This window comes from Protopterus annectens, chromosome 8.part0 (assembly GCF_019279795.1).
Source record: "Protopterus annectens isolate FY-2018-M chromosome 8.part0, PAN1.0, whole genome shotgun sequence".
NCBI lineage: Eukaryota > Metazoa > Chordata > Ceratodontiformes > Protopteridae > Protopterus > Protopterus annectens.
This window is the reverse complement of record NC_056741.1, coordinates 71,305,641-71,328,285: the sequence shown is the minus strand read 5'-3', so window position 1 is coordinate 71,328,285 and position 22,645 is coordinate 71,305,641.

The following is a 22,645-nucleotide window of genomic DNA, read 5'->3' as shown; positions in this document are numbered from 1 at the left end:
ATCTTACCAGTGAGGGATACACTTCTGGTCTGGAGCATAGTGTCCCCATGTTGGTGATGATCAGGTCCAGTATGTTTTCCCCTCTTGTGGGAGTGGTAACAAGTTGTTCCATAGCATTTGAGTTTATAAATTCTAGGAACCTTTGGGCTAGGGTGTTGGAGCTAGAGTAATGCTCCCAGTCTTTGTTTGGGTAGTTGAAGTCGCCCAATATAATGGTGTTTGGAGAGACCTTCATGTTTTCCAGTATTCTCAGGAAGGCCAAGTGGGGTTCCTGTGTTTGGGAGGGTGGTCTGTAGCAGGCTATAAACTGGAAGGCAGTTTTACCCACAGTTAGTTGCACATGGATAGTCTCTGATGCTTCGTGCTGTGCCACCAACCTGGAGGTGTGGGTACCTTTGACGAATATTGATACTCCCCCTACTTTTGTGGTTCGGTCCAAGTTTTGGGGCTGAAAAGTATGGTATGAGGTATAACCTGGTAGTGCTGGGGTGCTCTCGGGAGCCTTGAACCAGGTTTCTGTTACTGCACAGATATCGATGTTCTCCATGCTAAGGAGAATTTCGAGTGCGTGCATCTTGAGGTTTAGACTTCTGGCGTTGAGTAGCATTACTCTTAGTTTCTTATCCCTTGTGATACCTATGGAGGTGGGTTTGTCTTTTGAGCCTTGCCTAAAAAAGGCACTATGGGGTAGCAAGAGCCTTTGCCAATATCCGAAAGCCCAGGGGTGACAGGTGCAAGCCGTCCCTAGCGAAGCATCGTGGCTTGTTGAGCATGTCATCCCAGGCTGACAGGCATTGGATCCCCTTTGAATGACACCAACACTTAAGCCAATTGTTGAAATTGATCATCTTGTCTTCATATTGTGGCATCATTCTTGGTGAGGGTAAGATGCTACTCAAGGTCAGGGTCACACCGGCCTGGGCTACATGCTCAGAGAGCTCCTCTATGTCTCTTTTCATGTAGTCTAGGGAGGTACGTCTCAGGTCATTCACACCAGCATGGACAATGACTGAGTCATATTTGTACTTGCCTTGGAGTGACCTGAGTGCTTGTGTTATGTGGTGGATCCTAGCGCCCGACAGGCAGCTCACCGTGACCCTCTCCTTGTTCAGCCTGGTGAGCGGGACGTCAGTGTGCCTGACGATAGAGTCACCTATTACAAGTGTATCAGGTGTCCTGGTGGACTTCTTCAAGAATGTCACCAAAGTCATGGATGAAGGCAAAACAAGGCTTTTGACACAATTCCCCACTCAGGCATCATTGAGAAACTGATCCAGCTGGGGATTAACCCATATGTCACTAGATGGGTAGCTAACTGTCTCACCGAAAGAATGCATACAGTCAAAACTAGGGATTCCACCACTACCAGCAGACTAGTTGTCAGTGGTGTACCACAAAGATCTGTGCTGGGTCCCCTACTGTTTGGAATCTATTTCTCAGAAGTCCAGGTAAAAATAGATGGCCTGTGGCTTACCAAGTTCACTGATAACTGCATAGCTGAGTACTCCAACTATGTCGGCACACTATAAAAAGGGCTCACAAAGACAAATGATTGGTAACTAAACCATGGACTTAAACTAAACGCAAAAAAAATGTGTTACCATCCTTTTTAGCAAAGGGGAATTCCCTGCAAACTGCAATATTAACAGTACCCCCCCCCCCCCCCAAGCTCAAACCCTGTGATGAGAAGTTTGGGAACACTGATTGATAGCAACCTTAACTTTGATTACCATGTGTCCACAGTGGTAAAGAAAGTCTTCTAAATTGCATATCTCATAAGTAAGGGCATAGCATCCAGAGGTAAGAATGTTATAACTCCCCTGTACTCATCAGTCATCAGACCACTAATAGAGTACATTGCTCCCTTCTGTATGTACCTCACCAGACACTTGCAGCAGCTGGAGAGACCTCAGAGGTTTCTCACCAAGAAAATTCAGGGCCTTCAACACATAACCAGCATGGACAGAGTGAAGGCCCTGTCACTGTACTCTGTATCATATAGGCTACTGACAGGTGACTTGTGCCTGGCCTAGAGAGCAGTCTCGGACCCAGCCCTAAGGGAAATTCTGCACATCCGCAAGTCAAATGGGACAAGATTCACTCATTCTAGAGATCTTAACCTTGTCTGTAACATTAACAGGACATGCTGGAGAGACAGATATGTCTCCCAGAGATTGCCAATCCTCTGGAACAAACTCCCAATTCATGTAAAACAGAGCTCCTCAGTGACCCTATTTAAGTGTAATTTAGACAACTGGGTGGGTGACTGTAAATTAACCCCGGGAGGGTCAACTATGTCCTTCTTGGATAAGGGCAGTCGGTTGATCATAGACTAGTGCTGCAAATATAGACCGTACAATCTGGTCAGTAGCAGAACAAAGGTATAATATGGCTAGGCTTATAAAGGGGTCCCTATTAAATTGCCGAACGTTTCAAAGTTCGAATGTCATATAATCGACACCATATGATCAAACTTTGAAAAGTTCAAAGGTGAAAGGCAATGGCTCCGTATGCAGAGAATGGAAATATGTCCCTTTTCTGCACGGAAGTGCGGTCTTGGAATTGTATATTTAAGTAGGGGGAGTGTGGGGGGTGCAATGGGGCTTGCCCCCCTGCTCAGAGCATTAAGGTAAGTTTTTTTATTACTTTTTTACTATATATTCGAGGTTTCAAATTTCGCTCATATAATGTCGAACATATGAGGTTCGAAATTTTGAAGCTTTGAATATATAATATAGACTAATAGCCTAGAAAACTCCTATGACCCTATGTAACACACTATTTTATTTTTAAAAAGGAGCTAGACACTTGGATGGACATTTGCAAACTCAAAGAAAATGCTGCTGATTTTTTAAGTCATCTGGTGAATTTGTCAGTAAATAAGGACGTAAATGTAAGTTATCTTGTCGCTTTGGATGTTGCGTCACTTTTTACTGTACTACCCAATAATACAGACATTCAGTACATAAAGGGAATATCTTGCTCAGTATTATGGATATCCTCTGGACGAAGGAACTGCTTGTGCGTACTGCTTGTTCTGGTACTATCCAACAATACATTCATGTTCCAGAAACAACTCTTTAGACAAAACATTGGTATGCAATCATGGCAATGTATTATTGGGAAAGGAAATATATCCTATCGGACAGGCCATTTAAAAATAATGTTTTTTACAGACGCTTTGTTGACAATGTATTTCTCATATGGAATGGCTGTTTGACTGAATTTAACTCTTTTCTAGAATATATCTCAAACACAACACAATATTTAAAGTTTAAGAGTATGATGTCTGCTGAAGAAATTAATTTCCTTGATATCAAATTAATTAAGAATGAAATCGGTACTACAGACACAACTATATAAGAAAGAGATTAAGCGTAACACCTTCCTACATAGGACAAGTATGCACCCTCCTTTTATATATAATAACATTATATAAAATATAATATATATAATATAAAAGCCAGATTTTGAGGGTAGCATGCTTGAACACAAACGACACTGACACAATTATGCAACTGAATGACATTGAACAGGATTTTAAATATAGGGGTATCAAAGCTGTGATGCTGAGGCTATTAAACATAATGTACTCGCTTTAAGAACTACCAAATCAAAACCTGTATTTAGTACATTAAACTTACAATCTAATAAATCTGAACTAAACATTTTACAAAAACTTAGGTGTAATTTGACATTTAATAAAAAGACATCTTCAGTTAAACAAATCATGAATAAATATTGGTCTGTACCTAGAGATATACCTGAATTAGATCAAGTTATAAGAGAAATACTTTTGTTTAGCTATAAAAGGAATAACAACCTAAAAAGCAAATTGTGCTATAAAGAATAACCTGCTACTGGGAATATTTTTTATAGTAATAAAAATGGGAAATATAAGTGTAATAATTGTGTATTTTATGATCATATATACACAGACAAGAAAATGACACATCCAATCACAGGAAAAGGTTTTTTATTGAAAGTGTATGGTAACTGTAACACTAGAAATATTGTTTACTTAGCTAAGGGCACTCAATGCCCTGCTTATTATGTAGGTAAGTCAAACCAAAAGTTAAAAGAGAAAATAGATAACCATGTATCTGAAATTAGAAGAAAAGTACTGACCAATGCATTTTGTAAACATATAAAGGAAACAAATGGTGAATACAATTTTAAATTTATGACCGTGCACATTGTCTTTACATCATTAAGAGGGGGTGACTTGAAGCAACAAACAGAACAAGAAGAATTGAAATAGATACTATGCTTTAGAGCACACATAACACCTGGCCTGAATGGAATGGTTAGTATTAAACCACACATAACACCTGGCCTGAATGGAATGGTTAGTATTAAACCACACATAACACCTGGCCTGAATGGAATGGTTAGTATTAAACCACACATAACACCTGGCCTGAATGGAATGGTTAGTATTAAACCATACATAACACCTGGCCTGAATTGAAATGGTTAGTATTAAACCATACCTAGAACAGCTGCACTTGCAAGTATAATTTAATGTATGTAAAATATATATTTTTATAAAACCATATTTAGTCACTGTTGTACAGCTCTAATAGTTTTTAACAAAATTTTTATTTATTTCATTTTATCATGTGATTTCATAATTGTTCATGTGACTTGTTTTCTTATGTAGCTCTAATGCTCTTTGATTATGTAAGACATGTTTTAATGCACTTACATTCACCTGAAGATGCTTACACTTGTTCTATCAAAATTATTTTAAGTTCTTTTCTTGGTATTCATGGTTCCAGAACTATTTTCTTTGGTTTTACGTATAGTTATTTAGTTCTGGATATATCACCACTATCAGTTTTTCTTTTTCTGTTTTGTATTCACATATTCACTCTTTGCCTGACTAGCCTAACACTCCTTCAAAAGATGACATAAAGTCTAAGGGTGGTTACTGGCAATGTGTAAATGGCCACATGGCGCAATTGCCTTATACTTTATATAATTCTGTATTGGTGACATAGTGCACATATTTGTTCTTTCTACCTTATGTTCTCACAGTATCAAAGGTTCTTTGGTGAATTCATCATCATCAACGTCTTTTTCCCATGTGTCTTTGCATGGGATTGGGTGTTGTGTTAACTGTTACCATCTCTGTTTATTCGGTGCTACTTTCTTGCGTTCTTTGCCACTCATGTCTAACTGTTGCAGGTCTTATCTCACACAATGTATCCACCACTTTGGTGGATGCCCTTGTTTTTTCTTACCTTCTTCCCATCTGCCGCAAATCTTATTCACCAGGTTCTCCATGGCTTTTCTGCCTCTTTGGCCCTCTTCAAAAGGAACCTTGACGATTGGATGGGAGAAAGGAAATTCACCCCGGGGATCACGTCAGTCGCCCTGCTAGACAGGGGTCCAGGGAAGTAAATAGTGTGGGAAAAATAGCCAGGGAATTGCTATGCTTATGTTTGTATAGGCCCCAGGGCTGATAGCCTAGCACCAACCTATGAACCTATGTGCCTGAACCACTGTAATCTCTTCGACCTTTTCTGCAATTGGAGCTACTTTGGTTTCTGCTCTTATGTCCTCATTTCTTCATCTGATCTAGAGGATGCATCCTATTACCCATCTCTGGCTCTTCTCCTCCATCACCTCTAGCTTCCTCAGCTGCTCTGCTTTACTGCTCAGGTTTCTGCACCATAATGTAGTAGTAATAGCTCCACTGTTTTGTGCTCCATACTTTTCAGCTTCTTTGGCATTCTTCTGTTATATACTACACTTCACGCTCTGTGACAGTTGGCTGCAGCACCTCTGATTCTAGCTTTGACATCTTCGTTCAGACTTCCCTTCTCCTCAGCCACCCCTCCAAGATACTTGAAGCTGTTAACATTTTCCACTTTTGCCTTTTATCTCAGTTCTCAGCTTCTTCTGATTTCCCCAGTCTGGTGCATTCCCACCATCTTATCTGTACTCAGCTTCATCCCATCTGCTTTCAGTTTTACATTCAATTCTCCTTTTCTTTGCTGAAGTTCTTGCTCAGAGTCTGCCTGTAATGCCACATTGTCGGCATACTGGAACTTTGTTGATCTGTCCCTCCTGACCTGTTTTTTTTAATGTAGTCCATCACCTGTACGAACAGCAGTGGGGTCAGAGATGACCCTGATGCACACTGGCTCCCACTAATAACCCATCTGTGAGACTGAACACTGTTTGTACTCGAGTCATCGAGTCCTAGCAGCTAGCTTGCACTAGTTCTACCAGTGTTTCTGGAACTTCGAACCACTGCAGGGCTGTCTGAATCAGCTTTCTTGGGACCTTGTCATATGCTTCCCAAGTCTATGAGTGTCCATTTGGACTTGTCATCTCTAGCTTCTTAACTATCTACATCACCGCAAACAGTGGGTCAGTTGTGCTGCATCCTGCTCTGAATCTGCACTGCTCATCTCCCATCTTACCTTCTACTGTTCCATGTATTCATTTATCAGTTTCCCTCTCCAGAACTTACTTTCTTCCTGTCTTTCTGTCTTTCTTTCTTTCTTTCTTTCTGTCTTTCTTTCTTTCTGTCTGTCTTTCTTTCTTTCTGTCTGTCTTTCTTTCTGTCTTTCTTTCTATCTTTCTTTCTGTCTGTCTTTATTTCTTTCTGTCTTTCTTTTTCTCTCTTTTTCTTTCTGTCTGCCTTTCTTTCTTTCTTTCTGTCTTTCTTTCTTTCTTTCTGTCTGTCTTTCTTTCTTTCTGTCTTTCTTTCTTTCTATCTTTCTTTCTGTCTTTCTTTATTTCTTTCTGGCTTTCTTTTTCTCTCTTTTTCTTTCTGGCTGTCTTTCTTTCTTTCTTTCTTTCTTTCTATCTTTCTTTCTTTCTTTCTGTCTTTCTTTCTTTCTTTCTGTCTCTCTTTCTTTCTCTTTCTTTCTTTCTTTCTTTTTTTCTTTCTTTCTGTCTGTCTCTTTTTTCTGTCCTTCTTTCTTTTCTTGTCATTTGTTAACCAGGTTGGTCCAACTGAGCTAAAGGCCCATTTTCACTGGAGACCCGAGGAGAAAAGCTTCTATTTCAATTACAGACACGCCACAAAACAGTAATCAATACAAAGACTAAAAATTACATTAGTAATATTGACAAGAAACATTCACATAAAATTAAATCAACAAAGACAATATATTTATATATAAGTTTCAAAAAATCCAATAGAATAGCGGCAGGATAATTCCTGAGTAGGAATATTTACTTTAATGCAATGTGACAGGAGTTGGATGTCTCTGTACTGCCCACTGTTCTGGATGCCCCCTCTGTCCTTGTACACAGGCACAACTTACTTATTGTCCAGTCATCTGGGATACGACTTTCTCTGCACACCACTATGAGTACCCTCAGGAGCTATGACTTCATCCAAGCCTGTTGTTTTCCCTGACTTCATTTTCCTTAGTGCCAGACTTACTTCTTCTATGGTGGGCTCCTCCTCCTCTCTCATCATAGGCTGAGTCTGCGGCAGTACAGCTTCTGTTTGTTTTCTTCATTGAGAAGCTGCTGCAAGTACTCCTGTGCCATCTGCCTTTGATGTCCTGTGGACTGGTGAGCAGGTTGTTGCTGGCTTCCTACATGATGGCGGCTTCACTATTATTTGTCTCTCTTTGCCTTGAAACCTGATATACTTTCTTTGTGCCATTTACTGACTCACTTTCCAGAAGCTTGTAAAGTGCTTCTGATACCTTGCCCTTTGCTATTGTAACACCTTTCTTAGTCGCTTTGTTACCAACCAGTATTCCCTCCTAGCTTGACCTTTCATTCTATTTCCCACTTTTCCTGCACTCCCTCTTTCTTTTGATGACTTCCCGGAATCTGCTTTCCACCACTAACTTTTCTTATGTACCTTATTTCTATACCTGGCTCAGCCACATATCTATATTGTAGTCCTCACACATACTGTTTTGAGCCACTGGAAGTCTTTTTCAACTCCACCTATCCCCTCCTCTTCTTGGGGTGCTAGAGCCCTGAATAATTCCTTGAACTGTTGTGCTTTTACCCCAGTCAACTTCCAAGTCTTCAGCGTGGTGTCTGTTGACCTTAGAGCCTTTTTTGACCACTGCTTGCAGCTGATTATGGCAACCAGTGGTTTATGCTGTGGACCAAGAGTTTCACTGGAGATGATTTTGCAGTCTATGATTCTACCTGTGCCCTTTTCTTACTAGGAAGTTGCATGTTGACCATTCTTGTATGTGATCTTCTGTCTCATTTTATGAACCATGTGTTGGCTACCATCAAGCCATTTGCCAGACAGAAGTCTAGAATGGCTTAACTTTCTTTATTCCTGTTACCCCACCCATGTGAACCCAGACAGTCCTCATACCCTGTTCTGTCTGTCTGCCCCAGCACAGGTCACCCATTATCAACATCAGTTCAAGTTGTCCTGCTTTATTTAGTAGGTCCTGCAACTGTTGTCTGAATGCACTGTTTTCCTCAGTATCACAACCCTTCTATGGGGCACAGGCTGAGATTATAAATAATGTCCTATCATTAGGCTGGAGTCTGATTGCCATGTGTCTATCGCTAATGACTTCCCTCACTGCCTTCTGAAACCCGTCTATCACTACAATTCCCACACCATTTCTAGCCTGTCTTCCTCCTGAGTAGTAGACTCTGGATCCCAAACCAAGCCATCTTGGATCCCAGATACACAGGATGCCCAGCCTCCTTACCACAGTTCCAAGCTCCGTTCTGTCAGTGAACTACACTGAGTGTAGCAATTCTTAGTTCTTGTTTGGCAGGTTGAATAGTTTTATGTCCAGCTTTCATCCAGGCAACCCAAGCTACTGGGCTTTATGGCAGGCACACACTGGCCATTAGGGGCACATACATGGCCCTCCCCCCTTCCACCATTAACACGGGTTCCTGGCATAGGTTGCGCCTTCAACCCACTTATCAACATATGCATTTTGGCAGCATTAGCAGCATTAGTCAACACAACCAGATCACCTAGAGCCACATTTTTCTATGGCCAAGTGGTTACAGTATGCAGTCTGTGGCCTGTGTTTTTGCTATCATGAGGATATTGCACACCACAGTAGATGCCCAAAGTAGTTGGTCTATACAACGCTTCCCCTATAGGGCACCATCTAGTGTCTGTGCTGCCCATAGCTTCTTACTTTTTGATGAGTTTGAGATGGAAACAGAATAATTTTTTTTTTGGAGGTGAGAGGAAAAAAACAGAGACACACAAAGAACATGTAAACTCCAAATCAGCATTGCTCTAAAATCAGGATCAAACCTTATTCGAAAGTCAGGATCAAACCTTGTGTCTTGTGCATGAGAGAAAACGACCTTAATGAATATGCCTGTGGTCTTCATAGGTTAATTTAAGGCAGTTAGTCCAGAGGGAAATTTTTAGATTGATCACAGTACTCTAAAATGTAGGTACCCATTGACGTGACTAATTTCCACCTAGTTTCATCCCCTATTCATGAAGGCTTGAGGGGCCAGACCCTGGGTGTATTACTATTGCCCTTCCAGATATTCAGATTACACTTAAAGAGGACCTGGGAGCTACTTTGCTTTATATTCAAATTAAGTTTATTCCATAAAAGAGATTATTTGGGAAATAGCTAGCTAACTAGCTAGATATTAAATTACAGGTTCATAGGTAAATACTAGGCTAGTTGCATTTGCCATTTTAAGCCTAACCAATTTCCCTTTTTTGTGTTAGAAATAATCTGTCCTGTTTGGTTATAGATTGGCTTAACCTATCCCATAGTTCTGAGTTATATATTACCCCTAATGAGAATAGCTGGGATCATATCATAGATAATTTGAGGGAATACACCATGCTTGGGTAAAGCATTTAGTAGCTGCCGCTGTCTGTTATTAGTACAGTGGGCAGTCCTGGGATAAATTTTCTGTTTTCCCAAAATAGATTGAACTCATCATAGATTGAAGTATATTAACATTTGTCTCACAAACAAGTCTTATTTATGTTTCAGTGGAAATTAACATCTTTTGTACAGGTGTTGAGAGTGTTATTAGTTTTGCAGATGTGCAGAAGGCCACACAGGACTAGATCCCTCAGCAGTGACTTGAATAAAGAGCTGCTACTAGATCCCTCATCAGTGACTTAAACAAAGGGCAGCTACGTCTTCTCAAACTAATGAGAGTCCCCCACATTCTATGTTACTGAATCTCATTAGTTATTCTAGCCTCTAGCCTCAGTGCCATAGCTTGCTGAGGACATAGTAAAGCCACTGTAAATGGTCAATGGCATTTGGCAGAATACCTCCATCTGTATGTCAGACCTGGTATTGCAGTCTAGAAGCCTGCCTACAGTACTAGGTCTGACATACAGGAGGAGATGCACGGCGATGGGGCCATTCAGCGCACCGTCTCCATCTATGGGGGACTGGTGAATACATTCATGATGGCCAGCGTGACCCTCATACCTGCATTTACTCTGTCCATGTCGGGGACTGAGAATATGGGACGACTAGTCCAATAGGGATTTCAATCTGTTTTAAAAACATCCACTAAAGCGAGCCATCCCCACAGATGGTTAAGGATCATTTCACATTACACACAACCATCCCCTTGCAGTTCCAGGCAGTTTCTCAAGTTTGGGACCTCAACTCCCAAACATCTCAGGTACTGATGGTACCAAGGCACTGTTCTGCCACTGACATTGTAGCAGGATTATTGTTAATAAATTTGTTTGTCTGATATTGGGTAGAGCTCTCCTCCCCACATTAAGAAATTCACAAACACCTTTTGTACACAATCTTAGTTCTGATTATCTGATATTGCTGTTGCAGTTGCATGTTATTGTACACAGCTCAACCATACCATCTTCAGTTTTGATGACCCAGCAGATATTTCCAAACCCTTTATTTATTATTTATGATACCACACAATGATGATATGGATAGATAACTAGATAGACAGACAGATCGATAGATATTATCTAATCACTATAGAACAAATGGCAGTGTTGCTGTCCAGCCCGTCAGCGTTACGTAAACCCGCAGTGCTTCAAGTCAAGCACATTCACCTAGGGCCACCTAACAATCTGTCAGTGGAAGTTACCAGGGTGAACAGCCCCACTGGGACACTCCTGTGATACTACTTGATCTGTAGGAGGCCCAGCTGGTTAGTCTTGTAGCTCCCCACTATATAGCTTGGCCTCCCTTAACTTTCATGCCATTCCTATACTTGACTGTGACAATCTAGCCTAAGCTACTTAACTAACCCATTGGATAAGGTAAAAAAGCTGAAAAAATATAATGTAGGAAAAAACAGGAAATTCCTCCTCAACGCCTTTTGTGATCATCCTCACAGGTCAATAGGTGCTTTGGCTCCCCTTTTTTCTGTCCCTTACTTATCTCCTGAACCACTGCCCCCTGCTTTTATGGAGAAGCTGTCTACTGAAACTCTATAGTGATAGAAGCGGAATTCCTCTGGCTGTGAACTTTTAACACTACCTTCCTGAACAGACCTCTCCTCCATGACTCCCCGACCTATCCTGTCTCATATAACCTAATTTATTCACTACCTGTAGATTAATGTGTGTGTATGTACCATTAAGAAGCTATCTAAGGGCTTGCATAAGTGTATAAATACTGAGTAAGTGTGAGTCTGACTGCCATTTTGCAGTAAGCTGTTGAGATGAAAGCATGTATGCATGTAAGGTCTGTCTGTTATTCAGTTTGTTTATATTTTATAATGCTGGTATCCATCCTAGCATGTTTCTATGTAATAAAGCATCTAAATGAACTACCACCTGCTTGTAATCTATGTTAGAGAGGGACGAGTGACATGATGTCAGAAGAGGCATGTCTAAATGGGCATGGTGTCTAAAGAAACAACTTGTTGCCAGAAAGAGTTCCACTTTCTTCAATGTGAGTCTGAGAAGCACCCAGTTGGTATTGGAGGAATATAGAGGAGTGGATCATCACTACTGCACTTATAATTTGCAAACCAGGTCAGAAACAAATTTCAGATGTTAAAACTTGCTCAAATAAATTCTTATTCACAAAATATGGAACGAGGCATACAGAATGCTCTAAATGGCATTTGAATAAACAGATATGTCTGATATTGATAAAAATATTTGAACTGCTAGGGAAAATGTTTGAAATAAAATCCAAATTGCATAAAACAAATAAAATAAGAGGAAACAACCACATTTTCGCTAAGCACGTTTTTCATATTGATTAAAGATATCCGAGTTATCAGAAGTCTATTAAGTGTTCGCATGTTTGTGCAGTATTACAGTAAAGTGATTTTGCAAAATACAGCCATTTCACAGAGCATATTTTGTAAAGTGCAGTATTTCAAAGAGTTTCTTTTGCATTTGAATGTTATTACAGGCTCACAGCACACCTTGTTCATACATAATTACAGGGGCCATATATTCAGTGTGTTTGTGCATGCTTTGTGGGCATGCAGACAGATTTCAAAAACCCAGTGCACTTGTGTTTGACAATAATATTGCAGAGAACTGCAGAGTATTTAAGCAAGAGTTTGATATTTTTATACAGGCTGCATTTTCTGATAAAGTTGAAAGTAAAAAGGCATGTATTCTTCTTAATTTAGGTTGGTCAGAAGCCACTGAAAGGAAACGTTCATTTGTGTATGCACCTGCTATTTTTGCAGGAGAGGGGGAAAACCATCATATTGTTGTACTGGTTGAATCAAGGGAAAACCCTAAGTGCTTAAAATGTAAATTCAGAGAAATGTGTACCCCCCCAGACAAATGTTACAATGGAAAGGCACTTATTTTATACAAGGGATAAAAAGTCTAGTTAAACTTTTGCAGCATATATAACTGATTTGAGGAATAAAGCTAAAACATGCAAATCTGGTGATTTAAAGGATGAGTTGATAAAAGATTTTGCTTCGTGACAGTGATTTACCTTTGAATAAGGATATTGAGATTTGTCAGTTATACAGAAAAGAACACAGATATGCTTACAAATGACAGATGCGTGCTTCCAGCAACTTCTAGAGCTCATGTTGATAGTATGTAGCACGTGGTTAAAAGAAACAGGCCCAAGCACATGGCAGCAACTGTAGCCCCTGCAGCACCCACTGGTAAACCCCAGAGCTTTCCAGCAAATTCCATAGTTCACACAGTCTCAGTGAACTGCAGATATTATGGCCATATCTCTCAATCTCTTAAAGCAAGACATCTGGACAATGCCACAAATAATGGGGCACCAAACAAAGGCACAGAAATAGGTAGTGGCAGGTAGTGGCAGTGATTCAATACGGCTATCCCAAACTTAGACTGTTGACTGAATAACTGATTTTGCATAGAATGAATTTTCTGAAGGATGAAGTCTGAAACTGAAATGTAATGTCTGCTGCCTGCCATTATTTTCTGACCTCTGTCCTAAGAGATCTGTCACTACCAGTGATTTGCCAGAAAACTACAATATTATGAGAAATAGACCCATGGCAAAAAGCCAAAAGCTTAATTCCTTTTAGTAGTTTCAAGTATCCACACGCACCAAAAAGAAACATGTCCCCAGACCCCCACTAATCCCTTCAGCAGTATGTTTCCAAATATGTACACAAGCACCAAAAAGAAACATGTCCCCAGACCCCCACTAATCCCTTCAGCAGTATGTTTCCAAATATGTACATGCACCAAAATGAAACATTTCCCCCAGCAATCCATCCCCTTAGTAGTTTCAAGCATGCACAAGCAGAGAGAGTGCCGTTTATGCATCAGTGAAAAAGACAACCTTCCCATCCCAATTCATTCACAAAAACAGACTAAACAGTGTAGGAATAGACTCTAGTTAACTACACACACTAAACTGATTGCTGTGAAAACAGGCACAGTTAATGCATAAGAGAACTGGCACTGAGGTAATTTTCAGAAAATTATTTTCAGAATGAAGGAATGTGTTTTTCATATAAGAAGACAGTTGCCTCCAAACAGGTGGATTATGCAGCAGATAACATGAACTCCTGTTGTGTTATGCACTAGGAAGCTATTCAGTGCATATATCACCTGTGATTGTTCCTCAGTAATGGGATGCAATGTCACAAACAGACAAACGTGAAGCAAGGGAGGGACTACCAACAAAGGTCAATAAATCAAAGAGAAACAAACAACATCAAATGGTTTCAGGAATGATTTCCTTCACTACAATATTCTTTGTGAAAAGCTTGGCAAGACTTTTATTCAACTGGCAATGACCAGCAGAAACTATGTTGACCACAAGTGACTTCCCTCAGCAAAATGTGCCATATACCCAGTTTGTAATGCATTGCAGTCTGGTATGGTAGCTGTAATAATCAGGATCGGAAGGCTCTCAAGAGAGTTGTAAGTTCAGCAGAAAGAATCACTGGCACCTCCCTTACTCCTCTGGAAGACCTACACAAATGCCAGTGCATCAACAGGTCCAAACAGATTTCCAGCGATCCAACACATCCTGCCAATGGTCTGTACACTTGCCTATCCTCTGGCAGGAGACTCAGAAGCCTACATTGTAAGACCACCAGACCAAAAACAGTTTCTTTCCACTCTCCGTTTGACTGTTGAACTCTTGGGAAAAACAAACCATGATGTCTGTTACATAACTAGCCTATCAAGGGGCATATTTTATGGATGTGCAATAACTAAGTGCAATACTAAGGGGGCTCACCTACACACTGAAGGACTATAAAGTGCAATATACAAACTGTGCAGTAATTCAGTCTAATCATAGATATGCTACTATTGTTTCAATTTTACTTTGACAATATTACCTTCATATTGTTCCTTGTTTTCCATGTCTAATGTTCTGGGATGGGTGTGGGTCACTGCTGTCCTACCTTACTTACAAATTGCTACTTATTAAATTTCTACTGTGATATTTTATTATTTTTTCTCTGTCTATATGTGCAACTGGTTCCTGCATTGATAATGAAGCATTATAATTTTGTTTGGCTACACTGCTGTGTAGTTCTGAATGAAAATAAAGTTTTCTTTGACTTGACTTGACTTTGAATAATGCCCTTAGGTTTCTCTAGCAGTGTTATTGCACAATATGCAAAACAATGGTGTGACATCACAGCACCGATACAATATATGCCAATAAACTGCCTTTGTTGTCCCTGCAGTTATTCAAAGACAAATATAACTTGCATGTGTTCCCACAGTCAGAGAAAATGTTTGGCCCTCACTGGGAGAATATTTTCATCACACTGTGTAGACAGAAGTGCAGAAGATCTCATGAGCTTATTTGTATGACATAGTCTGACATGCCACATCACCCGTATTTGTGTATCTTAGCAGATGGTACCTGTGCCACAGGTAGGCATGGCATCCTACGACTGCCGTTAGAGTACTTTATGTGTAAAGCTAGTGTGTAAAAAGTGACTGCAGGTTTTAAAACCAGTGATTTCTTAAGACGGTCTCATGAGTGTTTCAGCTGAATTATTTTATGATCTGAATGATACTAATCTTTTCAATTCTTACGGAAATTTTGTATTAATTCAGTAAGGCAATATTTCAAGCACTGAACTGAAAATTATCAGTTTATTTTCCTTTATGATTTAAGATTGTAACAAGAGTTACATTTTGCGTCGTTACAAACATGCATTTAATCATTTAATCATACAGTCCACTCATTTGCAAATTTCCAGCATTTTATCCAAAACGTATGGATAGGTTTTAAAGCAGAACATCCATGTGGCTTCTACTAGTTTTGTAAACCAAGCTAGAATGTTTTTGTGCTCTAATGAGATGAGATGAGTGATATTAATAGTACTAAGCACTTTTTAACTTCTAACAATTCCAAAACTGAAGAAAAACAAACTGCCAAAAAACAAACCAAAAGGTTCCGAACCAGCAGGTGTAAAACTCCAAAGGTTTATTAGAAAATGTAAAAGTAAAGCGCTTTTCGTCTCCCTTAGTAGGAAGACTTCTTCAGACAAAGGAAAAAAAATCATCAAACACAATTTAAAACCCAAAAAAGGGGTGTGTGTTACAAAATTACAAACAGCTGCCTTAATTGAACCCACTGACATAGGTTCATAGGTTTATACTAGGCTATCTGCCCTAAGGCATTTATAAGCCTAGCCCAAAGTTTTGTGGCTTACGCCACCCCTTATATGAAAAAATACTGTACCCATTAGTTTGTTGTGCCTCTGTCCAGCAGTGACAGAGATGATTCCCGGGGTAAACTTACGATCTCCCATCCACAGGTCAAGATTTCTCTTGAACAGAGCCAGCGAGGTGCTCTGCCTCACATGGACCGGGATTTTATTCCACAGCATAGGGAGTCTCTGAGTGATAAATCTATCCCTCCAGCACGTCCTATTTATATCCGTGCTAAGGTTTAAGTCGCTTGCTCTAGTGGTTTTGGTGGATTTGGATTTTTTGAGGTGGAGCATGTCCATTAATTCCGGGTTGGACATGGCCTTGTATGTCGGGCACATGTCACCTCTGAGCAGACGGTATGCGACTGAATAGAGCTGGAGTTTCTTCAATCTGACAGCATATGACAGATTTTGGAGTCCCTTTATCCTTTTGGTGAGGAACTTTTGGGGTCTCTCCAATTGCTGCAGATGTCGGGTGAGATACATCCCAAATGGGGCATTGTACTCGATCATTGGTCTGATAAGTGAAGAGTACAGGGGAACAATGACCTCACTAGATCTGGATGCGAATCCCTTCATGATCAGGTGGGCAATGTAGAAGGTCTTTCTAACCACTTTAGCAATGTGAGTGTCAAAAGAAAGGCCACTGTCAACCTGGGTCCCCAGGTCCCTGATAACCTCTTCTGTGCTTAGTGGATCGCCACCTATATGGTAGATTGGGGTTACCTTGTTTTTCCCGAAGGGTATGACTATACATTTTTTGGCATTTAACTTCAGGCCATGGCTCTGGCACCAGCTATCTGTTTCCGTGAGTCCCTTCTGAAGGATATCCGTGTCCAATGCACTTTCCACTATGGTGCCCAGTTTGCAGTCGTCTGCAAACTTTGTCAGCCAAAGTCCTCCCATGTTGGCCTGTACTTCTGAGAAGTAGATGCCGAACAATAGGGGGCCAAGGACCGAGCCCTGTGGGACACCACTTTTGACCGGCTTGGAGTCTGACATAGCGCCAGCAACTCTAACCCTGTGGGTTCTGTCCTTAAGCCAGTTTGCAACCCATCTTGTGACATATGGGTTTACATTTAAGCTGGTAAGTTTTTCTACAATACCCAAGTGGGGTATTGTGTCGAAAGCCTTTGCAAGATCAAGGTAGGCTGTATGGACTGCCTTTCCCTCATGAATGGCCTTAGTGACTGTTTCGAAGAAGTCAACCAAGTTCAAAAGGCATGATCTGCCCTTGACAAAGCCAAACTGGGTCGGGTCCAATGTCTGCAAGTCCCCTATATCTTTGTTTATGAGCTCCATTATGATCCTCTCCATAGCTTTGCAGACTAGACTTGTTAAGCTTATGGGGCGGTAATTACCAGGGTCCGTAGAGGCACCGCCTTTGTGGAGTGGGACCACAGTTGCCGTACGCCACTCCTTGGGCACGTATCCTGTGGTAAGGCTGAGATTAAACAGCTGCCTTATGTGCAAGTTTAATTCCTCATTTAGCTCGTGTAGCACACAGCCGGGGACACCATCCGGTCCCATTGATGCTGTGTTTTTAGCTTTAGAGAGAGCAGCTTTCACCTGTGCATTTGAGATGTCTGGGAGGCTACACTCCACTGGGATAGTTATCTCTCCTTTAGGGGGGGAGAGGGGGGTGAAGTTTGCACTGAACCTGTCTGCCAGTATGTTGGCAATGTCTGTGGGTTCAGTGATTTTTGTATCATTTTGGACTAATTCTGAGCATATCTGTGAGTTTCCACCCAGGTTCCTAACATAGCCGAAAAAGGCCTTATGATTGTCCTTTGAATCCATGGCAATTTTTCTCTCAAAATTGGCCTTAGTTGGTTTTATGAGTGCTCGTATTTTTTTACTGATAATGATCAGGGGTGACTTCCCTTTTATGGATTTTGTTCTATCATGTAATAGCTTTCTCCTCTTATTGTAAAGTTTGTTAATGGCTGGGGTCCACCAGACTGGACGTTTGCCCTTTGTGGAAACAGTCTTGGTTTTATTTGGGATTGCATGATCCATGCAGTCCTGGAGGTGTTCATAGAAGGCATTTGTAAGGGCTTCCGCAGCTTGGGTTGTGGTTTCCACTGGCTCAGGGGCCTTGAAGGATACCAAACCAGTCTTGAGTAGTGTGAAGTTTGCTTTAGAGAAGTTCTTCACTGTGGTCTTTTTTGTTTGGGGTGGGGCGGGATGTGGATTTCCAGTGAAATTAGTTTATGATCAGATCTCACCAATGAGGGATATACTTCCGGTGTGGAGCATTTTGTCCCCATGTTTGTGATAATGAGATCTAGTATATTTTCTCCTCTCGTGGGAACAGTGACTAGCTGTTCCATGGCATTTGAATTTATGAACTCCAGGAACCGTTGGGCTAGAAAGTTAGGGCTTGAGTAATGTTCCCAGTCTATATTCGGGTAGTTGAAGTCACCCAATATGATGGTGTTTGGAGATACATTTATACCCTCCAGTGTCTTCAGGAAGGCTGTTTGGGGCTCCTGAGTTTGAGAGGGTGGCCTGTAGCATGCTACAATTTGTAGAGCAGTTTTGCCTATGGTTAGTTGCACCTGGATGGTTTCCGAAGCTTCGTGCATTGCCACCAACCTGGAGGTGTGGGTATCCTTTATGAATATGGATACACCCCCTCCTTTTGTGGTGTGGTCCGGGTTTTGGGGCCGGAATGCATGATATGAGGTAAAACCTAATAGTGCCGGGGTGCTCTCAGGAACCTTGAACCAGGTTTCAGTTACAGCACAGACATCGATGTTCTCCATACTGAGAAGGGCCTCGAGTGCGTGCATTTTGAGATTTAGACTTCTGGCATTGAACAGCATTACCCTCAGTTTCTTCCCATTTTTGTTTTCTATGGTGGTAGGTTTAGAATTTGAGCCTTGCCTAAAAAAGGCACTATGGGGGTGGCAAGAGCCTTAGCCAATATCTGGAATCCCAGGGGTGACAGGTGCAAGCCGTCCCTTCACATTTAAGGTTGTATTACATACCTTCACATTTAAAGTTGTATTACATTAAAAGCATAAATAAATGTCCACTTAGTGTAGACAGGGTGTCAAACATAAAAAAGTTTTCAAAAAAGAAACACGAACTTGATAAAAGTAACCAAGAATGTCTTAGTGAAGATTCATGAACCTAATCAAGTGTAAATACTGTTTGTTTCCCTTAAAATACATTTTAGCAAACAACTTTCCATAGGGTAAAACAAAACTCATACAGAATCTTGTGATTAAAAGGAAAATAAAATGAAGTAATGCTTGCAACCAAATATAATATCCATTCCTTAACAGAAAAGGTAGTAAGGAGTACACATCTCTAATGCATAATGAAGAATCAATAATAAATGAGTAAATAAACAGTGAAACTCAACTAGGAGTCTGCAATAAGTGGAATTTCAAAGGCGTTTCCAATAAAAGAAATGTTATTTCTAATATTAAATAACCGAATATGTTTATTTCTGTGTTAGAAATCGAACACAGAAATTGCTTGTCATTTCAACTCCAACAGAATGCAACAACAGTATATGAAAAATATATATATAGATTTTTTTTTAAATGCTCCTTGAGCAATGGGTAAAGCACCAAGCTGCGATGAGAACACTTTCTAAGCTTTAGTATGCACAGTTGTAGCAGCCAAAACAAATCAAAATGCAGCTGTTTCAGAAAAAATATGGCAAGACATTGCGTGAAAGACACGTCTAAATGAAAACAAACAAACCGCCGGATTCACAAGACGGTACTTCATTCAAGAACCACGCGGGTACTAAGCATGCGAAAAAGGCGGATAGCCAAACAAATGAAAAATCAGTTCACAATCGTGCCCATGAATACGACACATTGCTCTGCAAATGAGTTTGTACTGTGTGCGAAAAAGGTAATAAATAAATTAGTAGAAGACAAAAAAAAAAAAAAAAGAAAGAAACGCAACACCTAAGTAAATCCATAGCTGTTGGTGTTCAATGACATTGACAATAGGTAAATACCGTGGGTCTAAACATTAAGGTCTCGTTGTTGCTTACGCAAAAAGGTGTATGTGTCTAGAAGTAAGCAAAAATCAAAAATCAAGTCAGACCACAATGCAGAACCTGACAAAAATAAAACATACCTTAATTCACAAATGTTTAACTTGAGAAACATTGGTTTTCTGACCTCTGCAGTGCTTCGCTGTACTTTGACCCATACCTTATTTTATTTTTATTTTCGTTTTTCATAGTTTCGTTCAGGATTTGTATGTTTTATTTTTGTCAGGTTCTGCATTGTGGTCTGACTTGATTTTTGATTTTTGATTTTTGCTTACTTCTAGACACATACAGTTTTTTGCGTAAGCAACAATGAGACCTTAATGTTTAGACCCACAGTATTTACCTATTGTCAATGTCATTGAGCACCAACAGCTGTGGATTTATTTAGGTGTTGCGTTTCTTTTTTTTTTTTTTTTTTTTTTTTGTCTTCTGCTAATTTATTTATTACCTTTTTCGCACACAGTACAAACTCATTTGCAGAACAATGTACCGTATTCATGGGCATGATTGTGAACTGATTTTTCATTTGTTTGGCTATCCGCCTTTTTCGAATGCTTAGTACCCGCATGGTTCTTGAATGAAGTACCGTCTTGTGAATCCGGCGGTTTGTTTGTTTTCATTTAGACGTGTCTTTCACGCAATGTCTTGCCATATTTTTTCTGAAACAGCTGCATTTTGATTTGTTTTGGCTGCTACAACTGTGCATACTAAAGCTTAGAAAGTGCTCTCATCGCAGCTTGGTGCTTTACCCATTGCTCAAGGAACATTAAAAAAATATATATATATATTTTTCATATACTGTTGTTGCATTCTGTTGGCGTTGAAATGACAAGCAATTTCTGTGTTCGATTTTTAACATAGAAACATATTCGGTTATTTAATATTAGAAATAACATTTCTTTTATTGGAAACGCCTTTGAAATTCCGCTTATTGCAGACTCCTAGTTGAGTTTCACTGTTTATTTATATATTTATTATTGATTCTTCATTATGCATTAGAGATGTGTACTCCTTACTACCTTTTCTGTTAAGGAATGGATATTATATTTGGTTGCAAGCATTACTTCATTTTATTTTCCTTTTAATCACAAGATTCTGTATGAGTTTTGTTTTACCCTATGAAAAGTTGTTTGCTAAAATGTATTTTAACGGAAACAAACAGTATTTACACTTGATTAGGTTCATGAATCTTCACTAAGACATTCTTGGTTACTTTTATCAAGTTCGTGTTTCTTTTTTGAAAACTTTTTTATGTTTGACACCCTGTCTACACTAAGTGGACATTTATTTATGCTTTTAATGTAATACAACTTTAAATGTGAAGGTATGTCAGTGGGTTCAATTAAGGCAGCTATTTGTAATTTTGTAACACACACCCCTTTTTTTGGGTTTTAAATTGTGTTTGATGATTTTTTTCCTTTGTCTGAAGAAGTCTTCCTACTAAGGGAGACGAAAAGCGCTTTACTTTTACATTTTCTAATAAACCTTTGGAGTTTTACACCTGCTGGTTCGGAACCTTTTGGTTTGTTTTTTGACACTTTCTAACTTCTGTTTAAGTGACTGACCAGTAAGTTTGAGAGCATTTACAGAACATTATCTAGTTGTCATAAATTAAATCAAGGATTTAAGTAAAAGACTGTGTATATGCATATGGTAAAACTTTTGTGACCCCATTCAATCATTAGCAAAGAAACCATATGAGGTTAACAGCTGCAATTTCATATAGATTGATCTTTCTTTGAAACCTATTAAATGACATTTCAAAGCTGCAGCATTACCAGTGCTTATTAGTTGTGGAAAAAAATAGCACTTCACTGTCAACAGTTAAGAAATTATTAAGAAAGTAATTGATGTGAAGTTGTTCAATCTCGCCGTTTGTTCTTACACGTGGGTACGGAGCCCGAGCCAGCCGCTTTCCAAGCTCAAGATCTCTGAGTAACTCGAGGCACAGTCTCTATCCCATGATGCTCTCTGACTAACCTCAGATCTAGTTTGCCACTGCAATGGATCGCAAGTTCTTCAGAGAGCTCGGGCCAGTATAATTCTTTTTCTGTCTTTTTACAAATAGTACTAATAGTTTTTTATAGAGTTAATATTCTTATTACAGTTATTAATCTGTTCCTGTTATTTTTTAGGGCTGTGTACCTCTTGTTGTGTGGAATTTTAGCTGCGTTCGTGTTTTTGGAGCGGTTGCTCTTGGGCCTTGCCCTCTTTTTTGTTTAGGCACTTCTGTGCTTCACTGCTATAGTTGAACAGGGCTCTGTCAACTTGAGTTCCCTGTCCCTTTATACTTAGTCATAAGATAGTGTGCTTTGCTATTTGCTATAAACATTTTGCTATAAATATTTAGATAACTGTATGCTGGTAGAAAGTTCAACAGTCTTGAACTCCTTATAGTACTGTTTTGTTTCTTATTATCAGGGATCTGATAATTGTGTGCTGTTTAATGTTATGACTAACCAAAAAGAGTAACAGAAGTTAGGTTTCAAGAGGTGCGACTGTGGGCAGAAAATGTCTATTACGGACAATCATGTGTCCTGTGTATATTGCCTAGGACCTGTGCATTTACAGGAGGAT